Genomic DNA, 27,558 nt, shown 5'->3' on the forward strand with positions numbered 1-27,558 from the left:
TACAGCTTGTATACATGTCAGTCGTGTTCCACAGTGCCTGCTCAGTTCCATAGGTTTACAATCCTGACTTGGGAAAACCTACAAACATATCTAGCTACACAGCTAGGTTTTTACATTGGAAAAAGAATATGCGGAGCCCTCTATTTCAGATCTCAAAGCTATCAATTTTCTCACCTATCATTGCTCTGATAACCACTTACTGTTCTAGTTTCAAGGTTGCTCTGGCTTCCTGAAAAGAGGGGACTTACCTTTCCAATTGACACCTGTGGCACAATCCATTTTTCTGACAGATTATATTAAGACAAGTGTGCTAACTGAATATACTCTAACATTAAAAAAAAAAACAGACATAATTGGGTCACAGAATCTACAAGAGCATAGTGTATAGAAGGAAAACATGTTGCAAACCTTGCATAAGACAAATGAACATAAAAAGTATCATTCTCTAAGGGATTCTGTTAACTGAATACATTTAAAATTTTCAGAGGCAGTTAAAGCTGACACCTGCTGTTTTATAGATTGACATGGTTAGAAGCTATCTAGCTCTTTCCAGTAAGCTGAAGAAGCAAAACATCTAATTAAACCCAAAGCTGTAAAGGCATTTAGTCAAATTGTTTAAAGTGTTCTTTTTTAAGATGTAAAATTGGCTAGGCTTTATTGGCACAGATAGTTTATCAAAGCTAACAAGTAAAATTGTGGAAGCTCAACAAAACTTGGGTGTTTGTACAGACAAAGATTCTGTGGAGCTTAACTTTTTGAAAAGCCTAAAAATGGATTAATACGACACTTAGACTAAACTCGAAAGAGAAATATCTGTACTTTACCTACTAAAAGATTTAGGTCTACAACATTGTTATCTCCCAGAGGCTGAAAATGTGCCAAATATTAATAAATCTTGCAAGTTTATAATACTTTTTTGAAAAATAATATTTTATATTTTACCAATTCACATAATGTTTCAGGAAATTGCATGCAAAATTTAGAAAGCTGGTGTTCAAAATATCTAAAAGTAATGGCTATGCTGATATACCAAAGCCACCTTTGATACCATATGCTGAAAAAAAAGGACAGCATTCTATGAAAACTGCTACGATTTGCCTGATGTAGTTGCTCAATCCATTAGTAGTATTTTCATAGCATCCTCAGTCCAAATTGCATTATACAGTAAGAGAGGTGTGAGAAAAGTGGCAGTTTCCTCTTCCAAGGAGTTATCATTTAAGGGTCCTATTCAGCACTTCTTACTGGAGAATATCACACACTGACTTCAGAGGGGGCTTTCCAAAGGAGGGAGTGAATAAGGACTGCTGAATAGGACTCTACAAAGGCACAGCAGGTACAGCTGGTGCAATTCCATACAGACAAAGCATTGTACAATACAATGTAGACAGTTAAAGCAGTGCATTATGTATCATTATGAAAACCATCCATTTTACATATAATTTATAATATGAAAGTATTTATCCTCCCTCCAAGTTTTGCTCCATTTTTTGAGAGTTTTATCAAACTATTATTGCATGGTAAAGACCACTTAGTATGGAAATACTATGATAAAACTTTAAATTCAGTTGATGAAACAAACATATGAACTTTTCCTTAAAAAAAAAAAAAAAAAAAAGTATCTGTTGATTCTCTTTAGTATGGGACAAAGAATTAAAAAATAAAAAATAAAATAAAATAAAATAAAATAAATAAAATTAAATAAAATTAAATTAAATAAAAACATTCTTATTAAAGTCCAAAATCTCCTATTCATAAATTTCAAGGTGCCATACATGAATTAATAAAGGAAGCCTTACAGCATTATAGTGAGGATGCTATTGTTCTCTTTGTAAAGAAAGGGAAATCAAGATGGAAAGGTAACATTTCTTAAAGAGCTATACTTTTACTGATTATGGTATTTTAACAGCCCAGATAAATGCTTGTAAGGTCTGAACTCTATTGCAATTATGCTTGTCTGAAATATTAGATTTAGACCTTCAGCTAAATTACTATGGCCTGAGAAGTTGCCATGTCGCCTGAACACAGTGGCCATGAGTGTGCCCCTACCCCCGGCAAATGCAAGATAAAGCCGTTTAACTTGACCTTGTTTACATTCAAGTTGGTAGTCGTCCTGGGCTCTCAATCACAGCAGCAGCATTAAGTATATCATTATATTTACAAATACAAACACTTGGGTTCATGTCTGGGGAGGTATATGAAGGAAGAGTTTACGTGCTTGAATTTACTGGAGAGTGGAGACTGGAAGGCCTTGGCAACAATAAACATCATCAAGTGCACTGCAAGATACAATAATACTTTTAGCATTATGCTTCAGAGTGAATTCATGGTCTCCATAAGTGCCCCCTTAAATACAAATGGACTCATAGCAGTATTATAGTTTTATTAACACTGTAGACAACAGATGGGTAAGAATGATCCTTATGCTGCTACATCCTTTTTAGCAAGCCCTCAGTTCATCACTTTATTAAGTAAAATACAATATATTCCCTGTAGCTGCTGAACATACATGAAATTAATCTGAACATAGCTACAAAAAATAAATTTGTTATCTGTACTTCCTTCTGATTCCTAAAAATAATGTGGGGGAGAAAAAAAAAAAAAAAAAAAGCATTAAAAGATGAGCTAAGAGCCTTCTGAAGAAGCAGTGTACAGCACTGACTTGTATCACCAGCGATGGACCTGCTACAGACCAGAGAACAAGAGGTCAGAGATAGGGATTACAGCTCCTTAGAAAAGAGAGATGAAGTATCTGAGTCAATATTGCTGCAACTCTATACAGAGTTTTTAATTTTATTTTAGTTATTAAATGAGTGCAACTTGCTAACATCTGAACTGCATTGTGCAGAGAAACATGATTTACACAAACTGCATTCACCACATATGTAGCATAAACTGTGTGTGAAACCAAAGAAAATGAGACATATTGTGTGGTTTTTTTTCCTCTCATGTTTCTCTGACTGCCCACATATGAGTCACATGTTTTGCATAACCACAAAATAATTTTCACTGTTTCCATTGATGGCTCTTTGTGAAATTCTGGAAGTAAACCTCAGTTTAAACACGCATTAGTTCCTTGTGGCTTATTTGCTCAATCTATATATAGAAGAAATTCTGAAAGTCACAGAATTGTCTACTTTATGTAAAAGAGTACAAAAAACTATCCTCTTTAGTTTAATAATTTGTGTGGCTTTCATTAGCAAATGATTAAAAAAAAAAAAAAAAAAAGCTACATAGAAACTTCAAAAAATAAGCAGTATTGTCCCAACATCTCATCTACTTCATTTTTAATGTCCAGTTTTTCAGGGTTTGAGAAGAGGATGGCACAAGACATTCCAAAGCCACATATGCTCCCATTAGAGTCTGTCATGCTAATGGAACCTTAGAAGGGAGACAGTTGGATTCTCCCGTTTTACCATAGAAGGAGCACTAGAAAAGATAACCAGGCCAAAATAGGTTCATCGTGACAAAAGTATTACCAGTCTCTGGCTATCTTTAGTTATCAGTGAAAGGATAGCACCAAATTTCTTAAATTACCACCACCCTACCCTATGGTGAAAGGTGAATTAAATTCTCAAGCTCCTCTGATTCTTAGTCCTTCAAAGACTGCCCAGAAATTGACCATTAGGACCAGGGCATGGGTGCCTGCCACCTGTAATTGACAATGACATTACACATAACATGTGTGATTGATGGTGCAGACCAAGTTTCTGAGTCTTGACAAGTTACATTACATTAGCTAATACAGGGTCATTACACGTGTGCATTCACAGTATGGTGCCAGTTCAGCCCTTGGCTATAGGCTTTAAGTTGAAGTACATTAGAGTTGGGAGTGTATGGATGGACCAATATTGTTTAGCTAATGTCTGGTAACTTGGTCATACCTCTGAGTCTCTGGGCAGAGAGTGTAGCCCAGGTATAAACTACTATCCCATAGCAGAATAACTCCAAAGACCACTGTCTAATCATTGAATAACTTGTTCTTTTCTTATCATCAAACGTTTTAAAAATCTAATGTGCCAAAATACGTTTAGGGCCTTGGTTCATCTAGTAAATATACATATACGTATATATATATATTTAATTTAAAATTGCTTTCTTCATTACAAAATATTTTTCCAATCACTACTTGTCAAGCAACTAGTTAAAATAAAAAAAAAAAAAAAATTTTTTAAAGTGTTTCAAAGACTATCTTCAATACAAGGTAGTAATGGTGAACAGAAGGACATTAAAGACATAAAATTTAATGAGCAGATAACATACCTGATAGAGTAAGTATTTCAGGCCAGTATGAATACCCCATTATTTTGCAAATTAAAAACAGTAAAAACTTAAGAAAATATGCTTAGAATCATGAACAAAAGAAGTCTACATTCAGCTTTTACAGCTGTTCACCCAGTATACTAACTTTCATTCTACAAACGAGGATGATCTACACACATATGTATGTAGCTTTGAAACTGCTACTGAGACAGCTGCTCCCAGGAGATACAGATTCTCAGTGGCATTTTACTGCAGTGGGGGCTTCAGCTAAAGTCCTTGTATCACTTGCTACACATGCACACCAGAAAGCAGCAGCTAAGTGGCCTCAGCAGGAGGGCACTTCCAGCTTGCACAGCCCTGGGACTCCAGCAAGGGAATGGCAAAGCTGAAGAGAAGTGTACATACCGCACTTAGAAAAGTGTCTGCATCTAACATTTATCTTGTTTAAAAAATAAATCAGATTTCCTGATTTAATAACAATATTTGAGTTAGATTAGGGAAATAATAACTATTCCTTACTTTATTAGTTAAATCCTAACTATTATTAGGACTACTTCTGTTTGACTGATTCCTAGGGGATTTTAGAAGAGAAGTGCCAAAAGAATGGTAGAGTGTATGGTCTGTGCTGAGGTGAAGATCACAATTTGTTAAGCATTGATCAAAATAATTTTCAACAAGTGCTACAACATTTAAGAAAATATAACTGACAACCTGGCATGCAGCGTGTGAATATTTTGAGTCTTAAATGCCCAAAGTGTACAAAAAAAGATTCTAAAAATATAATAATAATAATTTCTAAGCCAAAGCTTAAAACAAAAATCCATCAAGGCCATTAAATTTTAAACTCAACACTACTAAATTGCTTTAATGTCTTCGATAGCATGCAGTTAGAAGCATAATAATGTATTTGGTGAGCATTTCATACTTTTTGACATAAATTACTTTATTTGATTTTTTTTTCTTGTATCTGGTAAGAGGAAAAACATTATGCATAGTAAACACCATTACATGACTGGATCACAAGTACCCAAACAACAATTTGAGCAAATGTGCTTAATTTAAAAGAATTTAACTGTGTTTTTATCAGCAGTTCATATGTCATCATTAGTGGACGTCTTCTGAAGATGGTCTCACTGAACTGTGATGCCACCAGAGGATGGAAATGACTGCTGAATACCACTGTAAATAGCGCCTCATCCTGTGTTCTTGGCCACTCCAGCACTGAGCTTCTCAGAAAATTGAGATAGTGTTTTACATCAATCAGATATACTAGCTAATAAAGAATATTAGCTAACACAGGATTTATAACCACCTTGAAATAAGTAAAAATCACATCTCTATTCAGCTAATAAACAAAGCTGAACTTCAAAGGAAAGGTGTGGGGCTTTTTTTCTTTAATGCTTTTTAGTGTGATATATATGTAATGATGTTTTCTTAGTGCATTTCCCTAAAAACATCTCTAGGGCAGAAATGCTTATGAGTTTAAGGAAACGTAAGACCCTAAGGGGTCCTCACTTCAGTTAGAGATTTCCTAGTTGGCATTCAGTGAAAAAATGTGTATTTTCTTTAGGGCCAATCTTACAAAATCTTACTTCCTAAAGAAAAATCAAGAGTTGATGTATATCTGTGACGTGTTAACTTCCCTGGAATCATGTTTTGACCACTGTATGAGTGCATGGAAACGTAACAAGCCTGTACACATTAAAATGGAGGAATCTATGAAGTGTGTTGTATAGATGCAGCTATTGCTGATACAATTAATGAATTTTCCAGAGAGTGTTTTGACTCCACAGTGCCCCTTCTTATCCTCTTGGTCTCCTCCATTTGCTTTCTGGGGACTTGATCTCTGCATACTAATGTCAGTGTTTTGCTAACTGTCATTGTGCTATCAAGCCCTGAGAGAGAGAGCACATCTGGCACAGTAAAAACAAGCAGCCAGCTACAAAAAAAAAAAAAAAAAAAAAAAAAAAAAAAGGCAACAAGCAAACAAAAAAAAATAGAAAAACAAGTTTCTCCTCAGCAACTGGGAATGAGTCAATGAAAAGACATGATCTGCAAAATCCCTTCAAGGCTTTTCATCAGCCTGGACAGGTCATGGATGAAGAGGGGCCTGGAAGTTCAGGGGAGTCTTTGGACACATTGTGAGCAGAGAATGAGACATGAAAGGGATGTCAAGTTTGTGTTTTAAGATGCAGTGGGGCAGAAAGAGGAAAAACGATATCATTACTCCTCCAAATCTCTTCCTATAAAACACTGTGACTTCTGACACAACGTGATCTTTCCACTCTTGCCTTATATTGAAAAAAATAACTGCTGATAATATTTAAATTGAGCTTCTGGCAGAACTGGATCGCATCTTGCATTCCTTCTCTGCTGGCTGTCCAGGACAGTCTTCTGTTGAAGACTGTGACTTACATCTGACTGAGATATACAGCCTTCTTTCACATGAAATCAAGGCTCCAAGGATGATACCCTTTTCTTTAGCACCTCTGTATGCTACAGGGTCATCCAGAGATTAACTTGGATATCTCTATGTGCACTGCATAGCCTCAGTTTCCAAACTGGTCATCCAGAGATGAACATGGATATATCTGCTATGTGCACTGCATATTCTCAGTTTCCAACCTAGTATTGATAAGACAGCTGAGCAATAATGTCTCTGGAGTATATGGAAAGGTTCTGAGTGTCCTAAATCATTCTCAGAAAGTGAATTTTTAGAAACATTTTTAGAAAGTGTTTAACACATTATATATATTGTAGGGAGCACAGAAGGAAAATGTACAACCTTTAAAAACCTACACATAATCTGTCCCAGTGTGAAGAGATGATACATAAAAACATTCCACAGTGTTTATTTTAAACAATATTTGTAATTCTATGGACACATAATTATTGCAAATTTAATGCAAGCCCCTAAGCAATTTGTTTTCTTCCACTGAACCCTAGAAATCTCATATTTCCTCCTGCTTTTCCCTAGTTTCAGAGGGAACTCCACAATCCTGTGCAACTCAAAACCAGATTATCTGAGCTCCACGATCATCCTTCACTCACTTTTATGTATCTCCACTGCCTCCATTTCAGTGGCTCATGTTGTCCCCCCATGGCAAGGGAGGGGCTTTCTTCCATTCCTCCCGCGTCTTTCTCTAGGCCACATCATATATTTGTACAGGTTCTTGATCTTCTTCCCAGCTACCACCTGTGTTGGGGTTTCTCATCCTTCCACTATCCAGTTCCATACCTAAAGTTCTGTGACAACCTTAATATGCACAAGGCCTTTCTCATTCTCCCTCTTTCATTGAGAATAGCTATGAAACAGACCCTCTTTACCAGCTACTGTTATTGGTCTGAGAGACACACCATTCAGTCCTGTCTATGTGCCAGCCTGTTAAACTTTGATTGGAGTATGCAGAGAGGTTGAGATTAAGGGATGCCGGTAGTCACTTCCTGGTTTTACATACAATTGCAAAAGTGCATGAAACTGTTATGCTCAATAAATTGCTCCTTATCAATAGATAAGGACTCTGTCACCTCCATTTTTTCTCTTTTCCCTCTGGGTTTTCAGTTTTTCTTTAAATTAATTGATAGATTGCATAATCCTTAAAGTTGATTAGATGTGATGTTCAAAACTAAATGCCATGTTACGGGTACAGCCAAATGCAGAAAGGCTTCTGAGTTGAGCACAGGACCTCAACAGGCTCAGATAATTAAACTTTCATTGAATGAAATGTACTCCAGCAGCAATAAACCACGCTGAAATGTGTTTGCTCAGCTACTGACACACTTCTTGGGTGATTGAAGGCACTCGACCCTTGGCCTCATACCTCAAAGTGCAACTTAAACAGGCACCAATAAGCCTTGTGGTAGCTCATTGCTCAATTGCCACTTGTCTTTGATACCTGCTATGTAAGTATGTCTCCATTGATAGGAGGAATATTTCCACCTTATCTAAGTGAACATAACAGACACCAACGAAGGGTGATACATGGCATTGCACTCCGTGATGCTGCTTGGAAATGTCTTTGCAAAGGCTGAGTTCATTTTAGTTATGATTACACTGATCAGAGCTGGCAACTCTTTAAGGACACTTTTCTTAGTGTAAGAGCTCTCCATCCCCATGTGTAAGAAATCAAGCAGGGAAGGCAGGAAACTAGCATGACTGAGCAAGGACCTGCTGGTCAAACTGAGGTATAAGACAGAAATGCACAGCCAGCGGAAGCAGGGACATGTAGCCTTGGAAGAGTACAGGGATGCTATCTGCATGTGCAGGAATGAGATCGGGAAAGCCAAGCTACAGATGGAACTGAGCTTGGCAAGGGATGCAAAAAAATAATAAAGGATTCTATAGGTGCATTGGCAAGAAAAGAAAGGCCAAAGAAAGTGTACCCCCTCTGATGGATGAGAAAACTGAAGTGGTAACATCAGACATGGAGAAGGCTGAGGTACTCAACAACTTCTTTGCCTGTCTTTCACTAGTGGTCAGGCTTCCCACATCTCTCAAGTCCCTGAACCTCTGGACAGGGGCTGGGCTAATGAAGTCGTTCCCACTGTAAACAAAGAGCAGGTTTGAGACCACCTGACGAAACCAAACAGGTACAAGTCTATGGGGCCTGATGGCATACATCCCAGGGTCCTGAGGGATTTGGCTGAAGTAGTTGCCAAACCTCTTTCCATCATATTTGAAAAGTCATGTCAGTCTGGCAAAGTCCCTGGTGACTGGAAAAAGGGAAATATCCCTCACATTTTTAAAAAGGGTAGAAAGGAAGACATGGGGAACTACAGACTGGTGAGCTTCACCTCTGTGCCTGGAAATATCATGGAGAAGATCCTCCTAGAAGCAAGGGAAATCCAAGACATGAGTACAATCTGGGAGAAAAACACACTGAGAGCAAACCAGCAGAGAAAAGCTTTGTGGATGTGGTGAATGAAAAGCTTGACATGAGCCAGCAGTGCATGCTTGCAGCCCAGAAAGCCAACCATACTTTGGTCTGCTTCAATAGAGGTGTGACCAGCAGGTCAAGGGAGGTGATTGTGCCCCTCTGTTCTGCCCTTGTGAGGCCCCACTTGGAGTCCTACACCCAGGTCTGAGGCCCACAGCACAAGAAGGATGTGGGTCTGTCAGAGCAGGTCCAGAGGAGGGCCACAAAGATGATCGGGGGTTGGAGCACCTCTCCTATGAAGAAAGGCTTAGACAGCTGGGAATGTTCAGCCTAGAGAAAAAAAGAAGGTTCTGGGGTGACCTTATTGCAGTTTTAAATACTTAAAGGGGGCTTATAACATAGAGATATAACTTTTTGTTCAGGTAGACAATAACAGGACAAGGGGGAATGGCTTTAAGCTAAATGAGGAGTCATTTAGATAAGAAGTTAGGAGGAAATTCTTCACTCAGAGAGTGGTGAGACACTGGAACAGGTCACACAGAGAAGCTGTGGATTCCTCATCCCTGGAAGTGCTCAAGATGAGGTTGGATGAAGCCCTGGGCAACCCAATCTAGTCGGTGGCGTCCCTTCCCACAGCAGGGGATTTGGAAGTAGATGATCTTTAAGATCCCTTCCAAACAAAGCCATTTTGGGATTCTTGGATTCTAAGATGAAGATCCTCAAGGAACTAAGCTCTGGGTCTATATATGCATGCATATGCTGTGTGTGATTCCTTCCCTGGAACTTATAGGAATGGTGTAACTGTCTTTATTCATTTTTCTTTGAATGGTTGTAACAAAAGTTAACACAGTTGTTGGAAAAAAAAAAAAAAAAAAAAGAAAAGAAAAAGTCAAAAACAACCCTCCTCCCCTCTCTTTGGTTTGTAGAAAATGTTTTTTTGGGGAAAGGGTTTCGCCAAAGCAATGTTGAGGGAGGAAGAAAGAAATTTAAAAGCTGTGATTGCGATGTATGAGAAGGTGGACAGGAAGGGTATAAAACCCTATGGAAGAGTTCAACAGTGTACAGACCCACAGAGAAGAAGAAAGCAAGCAACCAAGTAAGCTGTGTGGCTAGTCTGGGAACCCTCTGGAGTTCTGAAAGTTCAAATGCATGCAAGAAATGGAAAAAAGTCAGAAAGTCAGGGGATTCATTCAGGAATCATTCATTAGCGGAGTGATTGGAAAGGACCCATCAGCATGAGCATGGTGTCGAGGATTTGTTCCTGTATGAGTTACAGCATATAATGCACAGTAATAAGGCTCTTATGAGCTCTACAGTCTTTCTCTGCCAGAGTCATTCTGCTCAAATACAAAGCTATACCTTTAAAACAAAACCTGCTCTCCCCTCCTTTGGCAAACAGCTTTGGTTTCCTTTCCCACTGCAGCTATGACCAGCTACTCAAAGAGTGCCTCATGCAGACTGTCATATTCAGTGCAGGGTCATAAGGCTTTTCCCTGTGTTTTGAGAGAAAGAGGAGGACACAGCACTGAAATATTGGTCATTTAGGGACTGAGTTTTGAAGTGAACTAAAGATGAGTTAGAAATCCCACTTCACACACTCTAAGCTCCAACCCCTGTGTTGGAGTTAAAGTCCTGTATATTACCTGTGAAGATTTATCCATGGCACAAAGCCAGAGCCCCAGGCCTGATCTACACTAAAAAGAGGTTGTTATGTGAATTATACTAGAAAATTCTTTGAATGGAGAGGTACCTTACATAATCAAAAGACTCCTTTTTTAACAGTAACTTCTATGACAGTTTCCAAAAAGAATAAGAAGTAATATTGCAAGGAAAACATCATAGCTGGGTCAGGGAAATTATTTTTTTCACACTCTGTTAGAGTTGTGTCAGTAGCACTTTTAAGTTTAGATTGACACCAAAAGAAGCAAAGGCCTATGTCAGAGTACAAGAATTGTCCGTACTAGTACCCCACCCTTGAAAGCACCTGTTTGTTTGTTGTTGTTGCTGAACAGAGGGCTAGAAACAAAAAGTTTGCTGCAGAGGTTTATGTCTCTCTTCTTTCTGAATGTAATTCATGAAAAGTGCTAAGAAATAGTAAGACTTGTGGACCTGACAGACTTCAACTTAAAAAAAAAAAATTAAATGCACAAAGAAAAACAAGACAAAACAATAAAACCCTTAGGTTTAGATTACAGCTAAAATGTACCTGGTGTATATTTGTACAAAATAAAAATTACCTTAGTTTTAATGTAAATTTTAAGCTTCCTAATTTGTTACTTATTGGTAACATTAGGCTTGAAAGACATGCTAAACATTGTCTGGTAAAGAGAAATTCAGTGTTATTGCTTGCTATTTGCAAATGAACTCTTAAGTCTTTAAGAATGCCGTCAGATTTCAATATGTATGAGAGATTCTGCTGTTTTTATTGGAAAAGCTTACAAAGGATGGCTTACAATAGAAGGCAAAATGTTTGATCTTTCTTATGAAAGCTCACTTACTGCTACAACTGTGGCCTTATAAAACATGACTGAAAACAGACCTGGTTTAATATAATCACGTTTATTAATACTTCTTACTCATGTAGCATTTTGTATGCAAGGATTTGGCATATTTTATAAATATCGGTTAAACTTCACAATGAGGCTGCAGTGCATGCAATACTGTGTCACTAAGCCCATTCTCTACAGGGATAAACTGAATTTCCTAGCCTACATCTTCTCCATGGGATCAAGCACTGGGACATGATTGTCCATACAATTAAAATACTAATGTGATTGCTGGAATGGTTATTGGCTTCAGCTAACCAACCTCTTCCAGACAATGCCAGAGCCAAGGACTAGTTCAAACAGGTCATTTGGACATAATCACCTTGTGCTAGGAACAAGAGAGTCTGACCATATGGATTTAAGATATGGATTCAAGATTTAAGTCCTGCTGTAAAAGAATGGTCTCTGGCCAATTCCATCTACTAGCACATAACATTCCTAGTACACAGCATAACGCCACTCATGGATTCCTGATCTAATTTGAGTTATACAAACAGGACAGCTCAATGAAGCATTTACTAGCTCTGATGGAGCAAAGTGCTAAGTATACTATTCTACTTCCACTTGTTCAGAGTTGTGTTGTCACATCATTCAAGTGAGATCTCCATGGTAAGGCAAGTAGAAGCTTTTGCAAAAGCAACAGGATAGGAAGGAATGGCATAGATTCACAGATGGGAGATGATGGTTGGCTGACTAGAGGAGTCCTATGTGTTGAGGCAGAAAACTGGCCACTTACGCTACTGCTTAGGTGCTCAAGAACCTAGAGTTCACTGGATTTGAGTTGGGTGGCCAGAGTGCTGTGGCACCCAGCACAGTCAGCACTTGTTTCTCAATGTCTTGAGAAACGTTGATATTTTTTCATTCCAATGGGAACCAATCTTATCACAGAAAATGGAAGAGGGAAGACAGGAATTGAAACAAGAAGATGTGTACTAACAGCTTTTAAATAACTCTTGATACTGTCAGACAAGGGAGAGAGGTGACAATAAGGAAGATAAGAAAGGGATGTGTGATGATGGCTGCTGTTGGAGATTTCAGGAGGTTTACCCCTGCACCACTTTAGCCTCTCTCTGCAACATGTATTGCTCCATCTACCTTTTAATCCTCTTGAAGCAACAGCAATACAACAGCAGTAAAACAAAACCCCGACTTTCCCAAAATCTTGTCTAGCAATTTTTTTTATTTTTATTATTTCAATTATTATTTTTCTCAAGCAACCAGATGTCTTTGGGCACAGACCACTGTTCCCTGGGTTTTAAGCTAACTGCCTTAGTTAGACATTGGAAAGGGTTCACAGAATCACAGAATCATCTAGATTGGAAAAGACCTCCAAGATCACCGAGTCCAACCTCTGACCTAACACTAACAAGTCCTCCACTACACCATATCACTAAGCTCTAAATCTAAACACCTTTTAAAGACCTCCAGGGATGGTGATTCAACCACTTCCCTGGGCAGCCTATTCCAATGCCTAACAACCCTTTCAGTAAAGAAGCTTTTCCTAATATCCAACCTAAACCTCCCCTGGTTGCCCAGGGAGGTGGTGGAGTCACCATCCCTTAAGAATGTTTGGATGCAGTACTTAGGGACATGGTTTAGTAGGTGATAATGGTGGTAGGGGACGATTGGACCATATGATTTTGGAGGTCTTTTCCAACCTTAATGATTCTGTGATTCTATGGTGGAGTAGCTAGACTCACTTCAAATCATATTGCAACACTGATGTAGTTACATTACTATTGGGACTCACTCTAGTTTCTCTGCCGAGAATCATGTTAGAAATCATGTTACATTAGAACCAGTCATGTGGAGTTACAAACCATGCTCTTGGCTCTTGTGGTGGTTTTACTCAGGTGGGCAGCCGAGCTCCACCACAACCACGCTCTCACTCCCCCTCCTCAAAAGGAAAGGGGGTGAAAATATGATGAAAAGGGCTGAAGGGCTGAGATAAGGACAGGGAAATCACTGAAAACTTATCTTCATGGGCAAAACAGGCTCAGCATAGGGAAATTAGAGAAATTTATTGCCTATTACTAACAAGATAAAGAAGTGAGAAACAAAGAAAAATTAAAAACACCTTCCCCCCATCCACCCTTTTCCAACTCCTCCCCTTGAGTGGTGTAGGGGAATGGGTAATGGGGGCTGCAGTCAGTCCCTATTGCTTTGTCTCCACCGTCTCCACTGTCACTGTCTGCCTCTGTTCCAGTGTGGGGTCCCTCCCACAGGATGCTGTCCTTGCCAACCTGATCCTGCATGGGCTTCCCATAGTCAGGAGCTCTTCAAGAACTGCTCCAACATGGGTCCCCCACGGGCAGCAGCTCCCCCCAGACTCCCTGCTCCTGTGTGGGCTCCTCTCCATGGGCTGCAGCTCCGGCCCGGGGCCTGCTCCTGCGGGGGCTCTCCATGGGCCGCAGCCTCCTCCAGGCCACATCCACCTGCTCCACCGGGGGCTCCTCCACGGGATGCAGTGTGGAGATCTGCTCCATGTGGGACCCATGGGCTGCAGGGGGACAGCCTGCTCCAGCAGGGGCCTCTCCACAGGCCGCAGGGGAACTGCTGCTGTGTGCCTGGAGCACTTCCTGCCCTCCTGCTGCACTGACCCTGGGGGCTACCGAGCTGGTTCTCGCTCCTTGCTCTCCCAGCTCCTGTTGTGCAGGTTTGTTTGTTGTTGTTTTTTTTTTTTCCCTTTCTTAAATCTGCTCTCACAGAGGTGCAAACAACATTGCTTATTGGCTCGGGTCTGGCCAGCGGCGGGCCCTTTGGAGCCGGCTGAAACTGGCTCTTAATCTAACATGGGGCAGCTTCTGGATTCTTCGCACAGAGGCCACCCCTGCAGCCCCCTGCTATAATAGCCTCCCCCAGAAAACCTTGCCACATAAACCTACCACAGCCCTATGCATGCTTCATTGTGTCATGTAAAATTGCATAAACTCTATTGATTTTATTATTTTTGTTATATTATTTCATAAATTTATTTTATTTATTATTTTATGGATAAACTATTTAATTACAATTACTATTTTGTGGATTACTGAAATATATAAAGAGCAACTTTTTAGAAGAAATTCAAAAAGCCTGACTTCAGAATGTGTGACTGAGACATGTTTTCAAACAATATCCCTGCACCTGCCAGAACATGAAAAATATGGAGTCAGTTTCCTGCGCCATAGCAGTGAGCCTTGATGCATATCCCTCCACGGCTTTTTGTGCTGGCTGCATTTTTCAGAGGCATGTGCAGAATTAGGCTTAGTTGCCAAAGATGTTCACAAATTAAAGATTTTTTTTATGGAGTATCTTGGGCTTTGTCCAAAACTAGCCAGCTAGAGGAAACTTTGGAACAGCTGAGGACCTGAGTAGAGAGCCAGTCATCTAAACACTTTTGAAGACCTTATAACTTGAGCAAGATTAATAAAAGTCAAGCCTGGATAGGAAGCCAGTGTCTTGGCTTGGTTTATATTCCTTTGTAATCTTCTCCATTTCTCCCGTTTCTCCTTAATTCTCATTTATGTTATCACTTGCGGATGATTTTTTTTTTTAATAAACTGTAGTACAGTCACACAGTGTATCCGTGTATAAAACAAAACTAATAATAGATATAGATTGTCAGATACATTATTACTTATTGGGTGCCAATAATATTTCATAGGTAGAGAGTGGGAACTGACTTCCAAATTCTCATGTTTTTTGTGCACATCCACTCAGCTAAAAAGGATAAGGCCAGCTGCAAAGTTCAAGTTTACAGGCATGGTATCAGGCAGATTCTGCAGCATGTAGCACCATGGGAATGGATAAGCCTCTTTCTGGAGTGTTGTCAAAAGGAGGCAGTGGAGGGCAGCTACAGAACCTGAACTAGTGACCAGATCTGCCTTTCCTTCCACCTCCTTTCCTGATCTATCTGCTTTCTGTTCAGCTTGCTTAATTGTGTGAAAATACAACTTCCACTGGGCAAATCTTGATGGCATAAACATCTTGAGTTTGTATTGAAAACCCACAGTGAGAGCTAAAGACAAGCTGAATTAATACAGATTTTTGTGTTTATGGCCACATCACCTCTAAGTCAGTGCCATTGCTGCACCAGTCCAGTTTCTTCCTGTTTATAATGGAGAATGAGGCACAGAATAACTGATGTCTTTGCTTTGTATTTGCTGAAGTCAGTGTATATAACCAATATTTTCTGCATAGCATCACCAAGCTTAGGTGCCAGCAAATAAAAAGAGTTAAGGGCTCCTTGCACTCAATCGACTTATTCCGGGATAGAATCAGACACACCAAAATGTACTTCCTTGGAAGTTAATGAGCTAGAAAGAGGCCACTTGAGAGAGAAGTTTTGAATTATGAGGGCCAAGTGGGTAATTTCACTTTCAATAGTCAGCTTCTCAGTGGGTCTAAGCAAACTGGAAAATATGGAAGTCTGGTGTTTATGAGCCAAGACACAGGCCAACCCTGTAAATGGCAAAGTTCTTTATAAGTATCTATTATTGAAAAGAAAACACACAACATTATCACTTCATACTGTGATAATTACAAAGCAACCTTTGGCAAAGTGTCACTGGACTGGCTCTTTCTTGACTTATTCATACACAAACACGAAGCTGGAGACAACCCCTCAGCAGGAGTCTTCACATTTCCTCTACCAATACATCTAGCTGCTCTGTGCAAGGTTTAAGCTAAAGTCAGAAAATGTAAGTGCAATGGAGTCATGATCATTCCATTCCTGGAGTGAAATAAGTTTTTAAAAAAATAATCTTACTCTTCAAAGACAAGTGACTCTTTGAAAAGTTTGCACATACTGATGAGCCGATTTCACATTTTGTCACTAATCCACCCAGGCTGTTCTAATGAATCACTAAAAATTAAAGAATCAGATGAACAGATGTCAGATGACAAAAACAATGCAAAGTCAATATTCAGAAAAATGACAGTCTTACCAAGACCACATTTAGCAGCATGGTATTAGTAGTGTTATGCTTTTAACCAGAGGTTAATATGCAATTTTATATTTTTTTAAATTACCCAAAGAGAAATTCTTTCTGGACTATTAACTTTTTTAGTATTTAGATCACAACTCCTAAAGACTTAGCTATATTTTGACAGGTACTGACAAAGAATGCCATGGAATTGTGACTCAATTGTCACCTTCGGCGTTTTCAAGCTGAAAAACTCAGGATGAGTGCTAGGTACTAATTAGAACTGTTATATTAGGAAAGCAAATACAATGGTGTCTAACATTAAACAAAGCACAGTTCTCATCACAAATGGTTTCTTTTGTGTGCGGGTTAGTCTAAAAAACCATTTTGCATGCTAATGAGGCACAAACAATAATTGCCAAAGTAACTAGTTTCACACAATTACAAAAACCACATAAAAAGCCCTATTGTTTGTTGTCTTATGATTTTTAATGCTAATTTTGCACTCAATAATTTGGGGATTTCATTTGTACCACAGTGTGCAATTTGGATTTTGTATGTGTGAAGGTGAAGGCTTCTAATAGGGAGAAAAGGGCACGAGGAAACAAGCCCAAATGTACAAAAGTAAAAGAAACAGTCTTTCTCAGGGAAGAGACTGGACAACCGGAAAGGAGAGGGAGAGAAAAGAAGTGGTGAAAAGGGGACATTTCCTCTGCGAAAAGAGGGAAATCAGAGAAAAGAGGGAAATCAGAGCCGAGAAGACGGAGGCTGGAGGAGCTGGGAGGCGCGCAGACCAGCTAATGAACATCACTGAGCTGACACATCCTGTGGCTTGGAATGCATGACAAAGCCAGGAGTCACGCACAGATCTGAAGGAGTACAGAAAATTAGAGAGTAAAAAGTCAGATGGTTAAGTAGTTAAAAATAAAAAGTTTGGGGCCCTGCTCTTCCCTGGAAGGATCTCTCATTACAGCCCATACAAACCATTTATAATCCTGAGAAAGAAAGATTGGACCCCTTCTATTTTAGTGTAGACTCTGACTGCTCTGGCTGAAATTTTTGCCTGTATTTCTGTGATTTGTCCTTTCATCTTACAGTCACTTGTCTGCAAATTAAGTGGAGAAAAACATACCATATGGCATTTTTTCCCTCTGATTCACCCCAGCCTTCAGTTTGTTATTTTCTAATTGAATAAAATATCTTACTGTTGAACAGGGATTTTGCATTGCTTAGAGAAAATGTGCATTACTTGGAATCTTTTTACTTCTCTGAGCCTAAAGAACACCTACCTTTGGAAAAACACTGTTTTAAGGTGAGAATTGAATACATTTTGCTCTAAAGAGCATTCTATATATTGTTATCAGGGAATGCTAAATTTTACATTCTTGTTTCTCTTAAGAAAATACAGTTTTGTGTAAGGCCTGTGCTAGTCTGAAATCCTACCTAAAGCAATGTCTAATGTAGAGAGCACAAAACTTGAGTGATGGTCAGAATTCATTTTCCTTTTGTGACAGTCGCTCTCCTTCCATTTACTGTGATGTTAAGCATTTCTGCAGATCTCCCTCTCTCTCCCTTCTCTTTCCCTGTGTGTTATGCTACTAGTGTTGGCACAGGAAATAAATTTAAAATCAATACATGTTGGTATTGTTAGATATTGTAATGTGGTTGTGTGGGTGTTGTTTTTTTTTTTTTTTAAATCACATTAATCTCACCATAACTAGCTGAGCCCAGCACTTTCACCCTTTCATCCTCTACATTCTTTCTTTTTCTGTCGCCAGCTTTCTGAATGTATTTTCCATAATAATATATCCTCCTACTATTGTTGATCTCTTCAGCATATTCCCGCACACACATACTCTGCCCCATTCAGGTTTTGTTTATGGTTTTTACTTGGAAAAATCATGAAGTCTCCAGGAAAATGCTTTTTACATTTTTCTGCTAATCTGCAGCATTTCAGAAATATTACCAATTGCTACGTGAATAATTGATTCATGGCTGTCACAGCATGGAGGTGACATTGTACCTTCTTACTCTTCTTCCCCACCCCCTAGTGCTCGTTTAACCTTTTCTTCTTTTCCTATTCTTTGTTGACAAAAGACCATTTAGATTTGGTCAGCATTAGGCTCTGCCCATGCAAACTAACTGCTAAACAAAGACAGAAGAATCCTTATTAAGAAACTTTACCTTAGGTTGTGTTGATATTGTTGATTAATTTAGTATAAACACTGAAATAATTGAGAAATATATAATCAACGTTGTATTTAATTGGCACAGTACACTTGCTATATAAAGACTATTTAATTCTCTAGACAATTAATTAAATCTGTTTATATGGGAACACATTGAGGGAAAAAGCAAGAAGTTTATGTAATGGCTATGCATGAAAAAAATACATTTTCATCTAGTTTGAAAGACACATTTAATATAATACTCAAAGTCTAATTGGTCCACTACATTGGAGTATTAAATGCTAATTACGATTTGCCTTTTCTTGGCTGTTTTATGATGACATTGAAATATGCTTTTTCTTTTTCTCCTCTTTTTTTTTTTTTTTTTTACTAGCTTGCTTTAGGCACACATGTATCTAGGTAATAGCTTTGCTAGCCAAAATACAGGGAAGTTGAGTGTAATGCTTCTTGTTTCTGTTGATGACATATGTAGATAAGAATTAGACTACTTAATAGCAGGTCCAGGAAAAATGCTGCTTGAAATGGGGATAATATTTCGGAAAACTCAAGGACATTGAGTATAATATCTTGCTAAATTGGACATTTATATGCAATCATGATCAATCTTAATAAGTTTAGTAGATACAAGGGACTTCAGATTTAAAAAATAAAAAAGAAAAAGAAATCTCCAGGACAAATTAAAACAGATTTAATATATTATTTCTATTATTTTATAGAATAGATCCTTATAAGTAAAAAGAGGTTATGCTAAAGTATTCCCATTAAGTTCTTAGTGTGAATGATCTAGAAAAGGCAGATCTGAAAAACACGAAGAGTGTAAATAACAAGGGATACTAGTGAAAAATTACCTAAGGTATACAGAAGTGTTACATATAGTTTAGTACATATGTGGTATAGAACTGTTAAAAGAGCAGAGTAGCAACTTGCTTTGCCAGAAATTTAGTTTGTGACCTTGAGCACAAATTAATTGGTAGCTCTGTGCCTTGGTTTCTGCAATCAGCCAGGTTGAAGAAAGGCTAGGGATTCATGTTAGGTGATTTGCTGGGTGTTCAAGATCTACTCTTGCATTTGGAATTGCCAGTGGGGGGTGTGTGTCAGCATGCCCCCCAGACAGACACAGTGTTTGCAGAGTCCATGCAGGCTGCACCTGAGCAAACACAATCTGTTCTTATATCAGATCGATCTGTTCAGATTACCTGCTTCATATTAGCTGTTTTAGGATTATTTTTGCCCCATGGAGGTGACAGTCCCAGCAAAAAGACTACAGCTGTGCCAGCCACTAGCATGAGAGCAGATGGAGAAAGATGGAAGAGGCCAAAGGCTCCACTTCCAGTTTCCATGTCTTGCAAGGCCATGTACTGCCTGTCCCTTAAGATTTTCATGTGCTTTGAAATCTTTGTCTGAGAGGTGCTAGGATTGCAGGGTAGCCAGGAAACTTCCCATGCCACAGGCCAAACTCAAGTATGGATATAAACCCCAAGTAAAAAGAAATTGATTTGGAGGAAATCCTGAACTCCATACATGGAAACACAACAAGAGCAACAAGGTGGGAATCACATGACAGCATGTAAACCACCAGTCAGCTGATTGGGGTAATCACAGTGAAGCCCCTAAAGGCCTAGCTTTACTGATTTTCATCTGACCATCATCAGTGGCAATAGTATGTGGCAGTGCAGGGTTTGCATTGAAGGGACAGAGGTTGGTAGTCCATGTTGCAGCTACAGCTACTGTCACACTGCAAGTTGTTAACAATCATACTAACCAGTTTAAAATTCCAGAATCATGTCTAAAAGGTATGTGGGTTTATTCCCAGACTTGTTAATCATTGCAAACCCACTGGTAATGCTTTCACCCTTCTTCACCCCATTGTCACATGTCATTTCCACTATCCACCCATACACCTTTTTCCTTCGCCTTTCCTTTTGCTGAGGTGGAAACAGGTTTCTTGGCGTAGAGGCTGTTGCCAACAGAAGTGCATCAGACTGTCTTTATTTTTCAATATCTTCCTGTCTCTTCTCTCTTCTTCTCTTTGTTCTTCCCCCTTCTCCCTCCCCCTCTTCTTCTGCCCAATCTAATCAGCGTAGGGCAATAAGGACAAGAAGCATCTTTGAAACATGAATGGTTTCATCAGGATATTTTGGCCAGAAGATGCTATAAAACTACTGCACGTTTTTCTTTCCTCTTCAATAAATGAGCATATCACTTCATTCTATGTCCAGCCATCACCAGCCTAAGGGGCTGCCGTCATAATTTTAACTTCTCAACTGGCCTTCTAGTCAATATCTCAATACATTGTATGTCCAAGATGACTCACACTACTGTTTTATTTACGATGCAATCAAAGGCTGTAGGAGAGTAAGCTGTAACTGCTTTCTATTGCTTAAAAAACCCTTTTTTAGCCCTACATTATACAGATTTGAAAGTCTCAATTTTTTCTTCTTCTTCTTTTTTGTCCTCTCAGAAAGAGCAGCAGGGTTTCGATACGGTGAGCTGAATACCTGTCTCTAATTCACTTACATTTACAGTATGTTTTGCTTGCTCTATTAGCAGAAAACTTATTAGTAGCCTTTAAACCAAATATTTTATTTCAAATCTCCCATATTTTATTTCAAATCTCCCTTACTTGGTAGCTCTGGCAACAATGGCCAATTCTTACGGGACAGGAAATAAACATCCACCTGCAGTCTTCACTAAAGTAAAAAGTGAGAAAGATTACTTGTTATTTCAGCAGTATCACTGACTCACAGTGATACCAGAAACTTTCTCTTTTACTGGGGAAGGACAGCTTCAGAGATATAAACTCTCTGATGACAAGCTATCAAGTCAGCAGTCTATTTTATACCCAAAACACGATGCAGATCTTAACATTATTCTTAATTAACGTTTGCTTATAGGAGATTCCAGGAAGTGACGAATGCTTTACAATCATTCATGAAACACAAGTGTCAGATCTAAGAGGCTTACAGTTTCACAACAGAGAAATATGCCAAGAGGAAGAGAAAAGAAACAACAGCCTACAATTTATACATAGCTCACTAGGAACAGCACTGCAGAAAAACAAAGATGTAAATAGAGATAGGTGAAGGCTTGTCCATTTTTGGAATTATTTCCAACTGCAATCACAAATTTTGTAGTCTGCAGCACCAGAAACCATGACAAGACATCAGATTTAGCATCAAAATTACCTGCCTGGTACCAGAAATGCATCTCCCAACCTGCAGTGCATTAGTTGACTTCATACTGTAATTGTAATGAATCTCTTATTGGACCCTTGCTTCCCTGGACAATGCCATATTGTAAGGACTAAATACATCATCAGTGAGCCTCATTCTCGTGTATTACACTAATATATCATTGGAATGACAACTGCTTCTGATGATATATTAATGTAATACATCAGTAGTGTGGGGCCCCTATGGGGTATTACTCAGGAACAAGGGCCATCTAAAGAAAACAGACTCAGAGTCAAATTTAGTTTAATTACTGAATGAAAGGGCTATCAGGACCAAGGTTACACGTAATGCTAACATTCTTACATCATCCATGAGATTAATTTGCAACCTCATTACATATTAACCTTGCAATTTTAGATCGTAATTGTGGGATTTAGAATTGTCTGCTGACGTGAGTAATTCACAAACCATAACCTCCCCAATATTTTATAGCGATACATGAATAATGCAACTATCTTATTTTTATTCTGTCCATCGTACATTCCGGGATAGTTAAACAACACATCAAGTGTGCAGCTATAAAACCAGAGTTAGAAAAAATGACACTCTAAAACTCTTTGTTTGTAGTCACTGGGCACCATATAAACATTTGCACTTGCACAGTGCATTCAGAAGAAAGACACAACTGTTATTTGCTTTTTCAGTCAATTATGCAGCGCATTTTCATATGTCATTTGTATTAAAGTGATCATAAAGCATGTACAATTCTGCTGTTTTTCCCCCCTTTGTGTTTTTGTGGGTTTTTTTGTTTGCTTTTTTTTTCCTGTTTTTTTTTTTTTTTGACAGAAACATGCTTTTTCAGAATTCCTCAGGGATTTAAATGGTGCATTCTCCTGTTTTTTAAGTCATGTTCTGAGTTGGATTAAGAAATGCTTTCAACAAAAGGACTTTCATAACAGTATTGAAGTGTCCACTGACATGAGATATATCCAAAGTCGTCTTCCCTTGGACCTGTTTATCCCTAATTTTCATGCTGTTATATTTTAAGTTATCCAGAGAATCTACCTATATATTATGAATCAAACTGGCACCAGAGGTGATATGATTTAAACTAGAGCTTTCAATGGTTCTTTTCATGTTTATTAAAATTATAACCAAATGTTGAAAAAATTATCATAGAATAGCATACAGCATCGAGGCAAAATACATAATGTATATTCAATTTTATAAACATCTTACTGCGTCTAATACAGATGCTGTACTTATTCTTGAATAGACTGTTTTGTTTAATAAGCATTTATCTATTGTTAATGTCTTTGGAGAATTTATCTTGGGGTTTATACTGAAGATAAATGCAAGCGTATGAGGGTTTATGAAAAATGTCTCAGCAAGTGACAGGAAGCCTGATATGAGTTACCACAGTCCGCTTCACATGTGGGGCAATCCACTACTTGTCTTGCATTTATTATATTTTCTTGCTAGGCGTTTTCTTTTTCTTTTCCTGAGACCCTTTGATACTATATACTTTTAAATACCAAACATTGACAGTAAATCTAAAAAGAACACATGATGTGGAAAAAGAGACAACACTACTGATATCAAATGTAGCTACAATAAAATAAAGAAGAAACCTCAAAGATTTTTTTTTTTAATGGTGTGTGCATGAGGAAAGGGAATCAGAATTTAAAAGGAATTAACTGAACATCAACTGCATGTTCCAATGATACATGTCAGTTTAGCTCACCAGGGTGATGTACATATTATTTAGAAAATCATTCAAAGCTGCAGTTAGAAATTCTTCCAGGAATAAATGGAATTCTCACAAAACAAAATGTCATTGTCTTGCAAGGAAAGCAAATTTTGTGCATATCTGTTTATATCTAATCTTACCAAATCTTTGTGTGCCTTATACCTGAGATGTTAATAAATAATGTATTTTGGGTGTTGGGAGAGGTTATGAAAGTAGAGTAAATCAGTGAAAACCCCATGTGACCTATCAACCAAGTTCCCGAGGTAGGTTTCTTTTCGTTATTTTCTAATTAGCAACAACTTCTCCCTTCCTCTGTCGCGCATTTTCCTTAGCCCATGGTCTGAACTGAAGGCAGATCTGTTACAAACTCTATTGTAGAATCTTCAGGATGTCAGTAGTAGCTGGAATTATATTAGATTTCAACTCTCGCAAATTAATGAGTAACCTTGAGGTGTTTGAATGTATCTGGTATGTCAATAACGTAATGTGCAACAGAAAAAGGATGAACTTTGCTCACACACTATGTGGAGTCTTTCCCCTGTGAGTTTTATATGGTGAATTATTTACTAGTTATTGAATTAATCAGACAATTTTTACTTTTTGGCGCTTTTAAAATCTGATATTTAAAATCTGCTTATGTGCCTGATTGAATGGACATCACATGCAGACCTGCTCCTCGGTGAGCCAGTCCTGCTTGTTTAATACGGGAAATGAAAAATGAAATAAAAGTTCATTTCCCCCTCAGCATCAGCAGGACAGCCTGGCGAGAAAGCGTGGCGTGCGGCAGACACCTCGCACCACTAAAGAGTGTTAGAGGGAGAGATGGACTGGAGTGCATCAGTCTGGCTGCACTCAAGGGCTGAATGAATTTGAAACATGACCAAGTCTGAATGGAATAGCGGTCAGAAAGCCAGGAACAATTACTTCAGATTACAAAATGCTTGAGCGATTTACTTCACAAGACAACTGCACATTCTCCTTGTGCTAAAGGACTATCAATACTATATTTGGACAAAATTTGATGAGAGGAGTTGAGGATGGGGGGTGAGGGGGGAGAGGGGGGGAGAGAGAGATTCACATTGTGCAAGATGAAAGCAGAGAAGTATTTAAATAGAAATGTATTCCAGTAACCAAAATCCCTGCCCAACATCATCTTTGTTTCAGAAAGTCTGATTAGTTAACATATTCCATCACCTTGGGAAGAAAGCTGAGGTAAGCGGCTTAATTTATAGATGGATGGAACAAACTTATTTAAAAATTCTCACTACGTTATCATGAATCATGTAGGCCTATTAAACTAATTGCTAAGTAAATTTAAGCAGTATTACAGTAGATTTCAGTGAATTTATCATCAATCTAAAGAGATCTTTGGTGGTCTCATGCTGCCCCCCACAGATTTGTCTCAGAACATTCATTATGCCATAATTACAAAGTCTCTTTGAAGAGGCTAAAAATCCCAAGACTCCTCTCATCAATTATTTTCACCTGTTAATTCATTTTGTGTGAGGTAATAACCTCAGCATAATAACAAATGTGCAAGTACTCCGATTTTGCAATTAAAAGCAGCAGGGCTCCTATTTTGATCATACAGACTGTGACATCCATCATAGAAAACAATTTGGGCCTAGCGGGATGACAGATGCCACACTGATGGCTCTACTAACTAACTGCCTGTCCTGAAAAAAAATGGTCCCGTTTCAGCCTGCAGCTGCAAGCTATCTGATAGCTCCTGACCAGGCAGCAAGGGAAAGCCCGCAGTGACTAAATTACTGAAAGGTAATTTTGCTTCGCAAAATGAGGATTTGGGAGCCATCTATGTACGCATTCCAGTGGCTGGTGTAATTTGGAAACAAATAGTCCTTTTTCATTTGAAAATGACTGGAATTGCTGCCAGTGTTCAGCAAGTATTGTTTCTCAGCCTTTTACATGAGGAATACAGAGTAATACTCATTATTTCTCCCCTTTCACATCTTATTAGACACAGAAGGCAAGGTGGTTATCTCTGCTTTCTTTAGCTAAATCCACACAAGTAGGATTTCTTCCAACCTCTGGACAGGTGCCTAAATAATAGAAGAGCGCTCATTTTAGCCTTTCAGTTCGTATCAAGGCTGAGTGAGCCCTGTCTGGGGAACGACCCGCTCTCGGCACCCAGCCTTAAAGTGATACGCCCGCATCCGAAGCCCCGCTAAAAACAATGGAGCGAAATGCAAGTACAGGCAGCTCATTAGCCTCAGGACTGAGTCACCAAGGAAATAATTTGATGTTGAATTAATGACAGAAGAGCTGTTGTCCTGACTGGGGTGGGGGGAGGAACGCATATACACTAGGAAGAATCCGAGAAAATGCAGCCGATTTATTTTACTCACGAAAGTGCATAATGTGATACTTTAGTATTGGACCAATTAGCTTAAAACATTTAGTGCTGAAATACTGCATGCTCTGAGTAAACAAGACGACTGATTAAGCCTATAACTTTCTAATGGGAACCACACAACATTGCTGTCAACTAATATAAAATATTTCAATATGGTCAGGGATTTTTTTATTATTATTATTTTTTATCATGTAAGTCTAAAATCTGGTGACTGGGTGTAAGAAGCTGCACTGTTCGGGCAGCTAGCCACAGCCAATGCAAATCATGAAGGAAAACCATACTACTGAAAGGTGGTAGGTATTGTAAGGATTATGTTTTCAGATTTCAGCACACTAATGCAGAGCAACAAAAGATCAGCAGAGGGCCAAAGGTTAAGTATAGCATGAACTTTCTTGGTGGCTGTGCACCTTAAGATGAAAAGATATCCCTGTTTATGACATCTGCAGACTACAATGCTTACCATTTTATACTTCCCTCCCACATTCTCTGCGGACAAAGAGCTGTGCTCGGCTTCTGGGGAAAAATCTACTGTTTCTTACTCCATCATATTACACTCATAAACCCTGTCAGCAGTAAAGAATGTATGGGTAGGCAGAGGCAGGGATGTGCAGCTAGTAAAATACATAATCGTACCAGAAAAGATACCAGCATTTCAGTCCTTCAGTTGACTCGTTGTTCAGGAATCTCCAACACTGTACTACAAGGTGGAGGTGAGGCTGATGCCTGGGGCTGGGGTGCTCCAATCTAGGTGAGCACTGCCTGCCCAGCACTCCCAGATATGGAAAGCAGACTTTCCTAACCAGCTGCAGGATTTACAACACAGGTTTTTTTTTTTGTGTGTGTGCACGCACGTGCGTGTGGAATTATGCTATGATAAAAGCAAACAAAAGGGATTGATCAAAACAAGTAAATTAGAATTACCCATCTTAGATGTTCTTTAATGCAAAGCCAATAGTTCTTGCCCTTTATGCACATGCTCCTACAGTAACTAATGTACAGTGGCCATCAACAAATTATGACTCATGACACTTTTGCTGCTGCAATATTAAGCCCAAAGTCCTATGGAGAAAATATATGGTTTTTATTACCAAATTGTTCTTGTTTACAATTCTAATATCCTCTTCATTATCTACTTTTCCAGACATTTTAGGCAGTTCTGAAGACCTGGGGCAGCACTAGTCCTGTCATAAAGAGAAATTAATGTTGTTAAAGATGGCCTAGCTGCCCTCTGGGACAGCTGAAGATGTGAAAATATAAGGTTCTGTTTTAAAGATGAAAATGATTAAAGGCACAGGCACCTTGCTCTTAGTGCAGCCACTAAAACTTTTAATAAAATACTTCAGCAGGAAAAAAAAAAAAAAAAAAGCACTGTTTTACTTCTTCCACTGTAAGTCTTAAGGAAAAAAAAAAAAGAGGGAGAGAGAAGAGAGAGAGAGAGAACTTTGTTCTATAAGAAGAGGCTTGCTTTAAGGACTAATAAGC

General features: G+C 38.7%; 1 long non-coding RNA gene across 3 annotated transcripts in view; it reads left to right on the forward strand.

Moving 5' to 3' along the window:
• Positions 1-17,782: 17,782 nt before the first annotated feature.
• Positions 17,783-27,558, forward strand: part of LOC118247872 (uncharacterized) — a 49,803-nt gene continuing 40,027 nt past the window's right edge. For all 3 annotated transcript variants that reach the window (XR_007707837.1, XR_007707838.1, XR_004778601.2), the window contains exon 1: positions 17,783-17,902. This is a non-coding gene — a long non-coding RNA (uncharacterized LOC118247872). The remainder of the gene's footprint in view (positions 17,903-27,558) is intronic.

Source organism: Cygnus atratus, chromosome 2, assembly GCF_013377495.2.
Source record: "Cygnus atratus isolate AKBS03 ecotype Queensland, Australia chromosome 2, CAtr_DNAZoo_HiC_assembly, whole genome shotgun sequence".
Lineage (NCBI taxonomy): Eukaryota > Metazoa > Chordata > Aves > Anseriformes > Anatidae > Cygnus > Cygnus atratus.